At 40.6% G+C, this 6,000-nt stretch overlaps 1 protein-coding gene across 1 annotated transcript in view; it reads right to left on the bottom strand.

The window, feature by feature from the left end:
• The window catches only part of LOC120027941 (solute carrier family 22 member 13-like), a 65,201-nt gene that overhangs the window by 45,975 nt on the left and 13,226 nt on the right, over positions 1-6,000 (bottom strand). The window lies entirely within an intron of this gene.

Here is a 6,000-nt window from a genome sequence, read left to right as displayed (position 1 = left end):
TCTACCAGACTTTACATTGACCTCCTAGCCATTAGACTGCTGAACAGTTCATCACATGACTAACAGACTGTTTACATGACCTCCTAGCCATTAGACTGCTGAACAGTTCATCACATGACTACCAGACTATTTACATTGACCTCCTAGCCATTAGACTGCTGAACAGTTCATCACATGACTACCAGACTATTTACATTGACCTCCTAGCCATTAGACCGCTGAACAGTTCATCACATGGACCTCCTAGCCATTAGACTGCTGAACAGTTCATCACATGACTACCAGACTATTTACATTGACCTCCTAGCCATTAGACTGCTGAACAGTTCATCACATGACTACCAGAATATTTACATTGACCTCCTAGCCATTAGACTGCTGAACAGTTCATCACATGACTACCAGAATATTTACATTGACCTCCTAGCCATTAGACTGCTGAACAGTCATCACATGACTACCAGACTATTTACATTGACCTCCTAGCCATTAGACTGCTGAACAGTTCATCACATGACTACCAGACTATTTACATTGACCTCCTAGCCATTAGACTGCTGAACAGTTCATCACAGACTACCAGACTTTTACATTGACCTCTAGCATTAGACTGCTGAACAGTTCATCACATGACTACCAGACTTTTACATTGACCTCCTAGCCTATAGACTGCTGAACAGTTCATCACATGACTACCAGACTATTACATTGACCTCCTAGCCATTAGACTGCTGAACAGTTCATCACATGACTACCAGACTATTTACATTGACCCTAGCCATTAGACTGCTGAACAGTTCATCACATGACTACCAGACTATTTACATTGACCTCCTAGCCATTAGACTGCTGAAACAGTTCATCACATGACTACCAGACTATTTACATTGACCTCTAGCCATTAGACTGCTGAACAGTTCATCACATGACTACCAGACTTTTACATTGACCTCCTAGCCATTAGACTGCTGAACAGTTCATCACATATACCAGACTATTTACATTGACCTCCTAGCCATTAGACTTCTGAACAGTTCATCACATGAATACCAGACTATTTACATTGACCTCCTAGCCATTAGACTGCTGAACAGTTCATCACATGAATACCAAGACTGTTTACATTGACCTCCTAGCCATTAGACTGCTGAACAGTTCATCACATGACTACCAGACTTTTACATTGACCTCCTAGCCATTAGACTGCTGAACAGTTCATCACATGACTACCAGACTATTTACATTGACCTCCTAGCCATTAGACTGCTGAACAGTTCATCACATGACTACCAGCTATTACATTGACCTCCTAGCCATTAGACTGCTGAACAGTTCATCACATGACTACCAGACTATTTACATTGACCTCCTAGCCATAGACTGCTGAACAGTTCATCACATGACTACCAGACATTTACATTGACCTCCTAGCCATTAGACTGCTGAACAGTTCATCACATGGATACCAGACTATTTACATGGACCTCTAGCCATTAGACTGCTGAACAGTTCATCACAGACTACCAGACTATTTACATTGACCTCCTAGCCATTAGACTGCTGAACAGTTCATCACATGACTACCAGAATTTACATGACCTCCTAGCCATTAGACTGCTGAACAGTTCATCACATGACTACCAGGATATACATGACCTCTACTTGCCATTAGACTGCATGCCCTCATCTTTTATTATACTTTCCAGTTTCATCTCATTTCACACCTGACCCTTACCAAGGCCACCCTATCCCTTACATTCTGTTATATTTGCCACCTCTAGCCATTAGATATGCCCTCTGAAACAGTCCACATCCATGACTCACCCATGACCTACCCCCTTCCCTCTTCTACATGCTCGCAACATCCCACATCCTATTGCCCATCACCTTAGACTGGTCCTCTGCAACCCCCACGTGTTCTCACACCCTTCTAACCCCATGACCCCCCGACCCACCCCAGTATCCCCACCCCCCCTTTTTATGTTACATTCCGACACTCCTTCCGCCATTTTAGGGCCCATATGCCTGACAGCTCCCTATTCACTATGTACTTACCATCTGACCTTTCTGTTTACATTATCGTCACCCTTTCACCCTTCACGCACCATTCACGACCTGTGCTGAACGATGTCCAACTCCAATCTATCTCCATGCCTCTGACACACATGCCTTACCCCTTTGGTGTACCATTGACCCTCCTTGTAGTCCAGCCCAGACGTCCTCCCTTTTGTAACAGTTCCCTACTTCTACTCCACTTGTGCAACCTATGTATCCAGATATCTCTGCTTTACACAATCTTGTATCATCCCTCCCCGCCCATTCGCCCCACCCCGTATTACGATCTGCTGAACATGTTCATCACCATGGACGACAGACTATTTACATTGACCTCCTAGCCATTAGACAGCTGAACAGTTCATCACATGACTACCAGAATATTTACATTGACCTCCTAGCCATTAGACTGCTGAACAGTTCATCACATGACTACCAGACTATTTACATTGACCTCATAGCCATTAGACTGCTGAACAATTCATCACATGACTACCAGACTATTTACATTGACCTCCTAGCCATTAAACTGCTGAACAGTTCATCACATGACTACCAGACTGTTTACATTGACCTCCTAGCCATTAGACTGCTGAACAGTTCATCACATGACTAACCAGACTATTTACATTGACCTCCTAGCCATTAGACTGCTGAACAGTTCATCACATGGCTACCAGACTGTTTACATTGACCTCCTAGCCATTAGACCGCTGAACAGTTCATCACATGACTACCAGACTATTTACATTGACCTCCTAGCCATTAGACCGCTGAACAGTTCATCACATGGACTACCAGACTAGTTACATTGGCCCTCCTAGCCATTAGACTGCTGAACAGTTCATCACATGACTACCAGACTATTTACATTGACCTCCTAGCCATTAGACTGCTGAACAGTTCATCACATGACTACCAGACTGTTTACATTGACCTCCTAGCCATTAGACTGCTGAAGTTCATCACATGGCTACCAGACTATTACATGACCTCCTAGCCATTAGACTGCTGAACAGTTCATCACATGGCTACCAGACTGTTTACATTGACCCCCTAGCCATTAGACTGCTGAACAGTTCATCACATGACTACCAGACTATTTACATTGACCTCCTAGCCATTAGACTGCTGAACAGTTCATCACATGACTACCAGACTGTTTACATTGACCTCCTAGCCATTAGACTGCTGAACAGTTCATCACATGACTACCAGACTATTTACATTGACCTCCTAGCCATTAGACTGCTGAACAGTTCATCACATGGCTACCAGACTATTTACATTGACCTCCTAGCCATTAGAATGCTGAACAGTTCATCACATGACTACCAGACTATATACATTGACCTCCTAGCCATTAGACTGCTGAACAGTTCATCACATGGCTACCAGACTATTTACATTGACCTCCTAGCCATTAGACTGCTGAACAGTTCATCACATGACTACCAGACTATTTACATTGACCTCCTAGCCATTAGACTGCTGAACAGTTCATCACATGACTACCAAACTGTTTACATTGACCTCCTAGCCATTAGACTGCTGAACAGTTCATCACATGACTACCAGACTATTTACCTACTTACCTAAATGTACATATTACTTCAACTACCAACAATGCTGTTACTCTGTTTATTATCTATCCTGATTGTCTAGCTTCTTGTCAATAGGGGGGCGCTGTTTTCACTTTGGAAAAAATTGTGCCCAAATTAAACTGCCTCGCACTCTATTCTAGATCATACAATATGCATATTATTATTACTATTGGATAGAAAACACTCTCAAGTTTCTAAAACTGTTTGAATTATATCTGTGAGTAAAACAGAACTCATTTTGCAGCAAACTTCCATACAGAAAGTGAAAAATCTGAAAACGATGCTCTGTTCCAGGGCCTGCCTATTCAATTGCCTTATATTTATCGATATGCATGCACTTCATACGCCTTCCACTAGATGTCAACAGGCAGTGGAAGGTGGAATGGGGTGTCTAGCTTGATCTGAGGCCGAACAAGAGCTTTTGGAGTGACAGGTCTGGAAATTTCTTTGTCTTCTCTGGCGCGCGAAGTACGTCGACATTGTCTTCTGATAAGCGTTCGGTATACACGGCGGATATCTCTGGCTCTGATTTTATTTGATACATGTGATAATAACATCATAAAGTAGGTTTTTTCAACCGAGTTTTATCAGTTTATTCAACGTTTATTGGGACTTTTGGAATTTTCCGTTCTTTGCGTCAAGAGAAGATGGGCATGTTCGCGCCACATGGCTAGCTAAGGTTGCTAATTCGACAGAAGAAATGGACATTCTAAAACCAAACAACGATTTATTCTGGACCAAGGACTCCTTGTACAAGATTCTGATGGAAGCTCAGCAAAAGTAAGAACAATTTATGATGTTATTCGTATTTCTGTGGAAAATGTTGATTCCTATTCTCTGCCGTTTTGGGAGCGCTGTCTCGCAATAACGCAAGCTGTTTGTTATGGTAAAGTTCTTTTAAAAAATCTAACACGGCGGTTGCATTAAGAACCAGTGTATCTTTCATTTGCCATACAACAAGTATTTTTATGTAAAGTTTATGATGAGTTCTTTGGTCAGATTAGGTGAGTGTCCAAAATAGCTCCGGACATTCTGGTGAATCGATGCTACATATTCACAATGTATAACCACGGTTTGCAGCTCTAAATATGCACATTTTCGAACAAAACATAAGTGTATTGTATAACCTGATGTTATATGACTGTCATCTGATGAAGTTGGTCAAGGTTAGTGATTAATTTTATATCTTTTTCTGGTTTTTGCGATAGCTACCTTTTGCGGTGAATAAATGCATTTGTGTGTTTGGCTATTGTGGTAAGCTAATATAATTCTATATTGTGTTTTCGCTGTAAAACACTTAAAAAATCGGAAATATTGGCTGGATTCACAAGATGTTTATCTTTCATTTGCTGTACACCATGTATTTTTCATAATGTTTTATGATGAGTATTTATGTATTTCACGTTGCTCTCTGTAATTATTCTGGCTGCTTCGGTGCTATTTGTGATGGTAGCTGCAATGTAAAACTATGATTTATACCTCAAATATGCACATTTTTCGAACAAAACATGAATGTATTCTATAACATGTTATAAGACTGTCATCTGATGAAGTTGTTTCTTGGTTAGTGACTAATTATATCTCTATTTGGTTGGTTTTGTGATAGCTACCTATGCGGTAGAAACATGGTGAAAATATGCGGTTGAGTCTTTGGCTATTGTGGTTAGCTAATAGAAATACATATTGTGTTTTCGCTGTAAAACATTTTAAAAATCGGAAATGATGGCTGGATTCACAAGATGTTTATCTTTCATTTGCTGTATTGGACTTGTGATTTCATGAAAATTATATTATATGATATCCCTGTCCCGTTAGGCTAGGCTATGCTAGTCAGCTTTTTTGATGAGGATGCTCCCGGATCCGGGATGGGTATCACTGAAAGGCTAGTCACTTTTACACCTACCTACGTACTGAATTACCTCAATTAACTACCTGCTACTCCTTGTATATAGACATGTCATTACCTGGTACTCCTTGTATATAGTCATGTTATTACCTGGTACTCCCTGTATATAGCCATGTTATTACCTGGTACTCCCTGTATATAGCCATGTTATTACCTGGTACTCCTGCACATTGAGTCTGTACTATTACTATTAGTACTACTACTATTACTACTACTACTACTACTACTACTATTATTACTACTGCTACTACTACTACTATTATTGCTACTGCTACTACTACTACTACTATTATTACTACTGCTACTACTACTACTACTACTACTACTATTATCACTACTGCTACTGCTACTACTGCTACTATTATTACTACTGCTACTACTACTACTACTACTATTATTACTACTGCTACTACTACTACTACTACTATTATTACT

This window comes from Salvelinus namaycush, chromosome 33 (genome assembly GCF_016432855.1).
Source record: "Salvelinus namaycush isolate Seneca chromosome 33, SaNama_1.0, whole genome shotgun sequence".
In the NCBI taxonomy this organism is placed as follows: domain Eukaryota; kingdom Metazoa; phylum Chordata; class Actinopteri; order Salmoniformes; family Salmonidae; genus Salvelinus; species Salvelinus namaycush.
The sequence above is the reverse complement of the archived record's forward strand: the minus strand, read 5'-3'. Positions and strand labels throughout refer to the sequence as shown.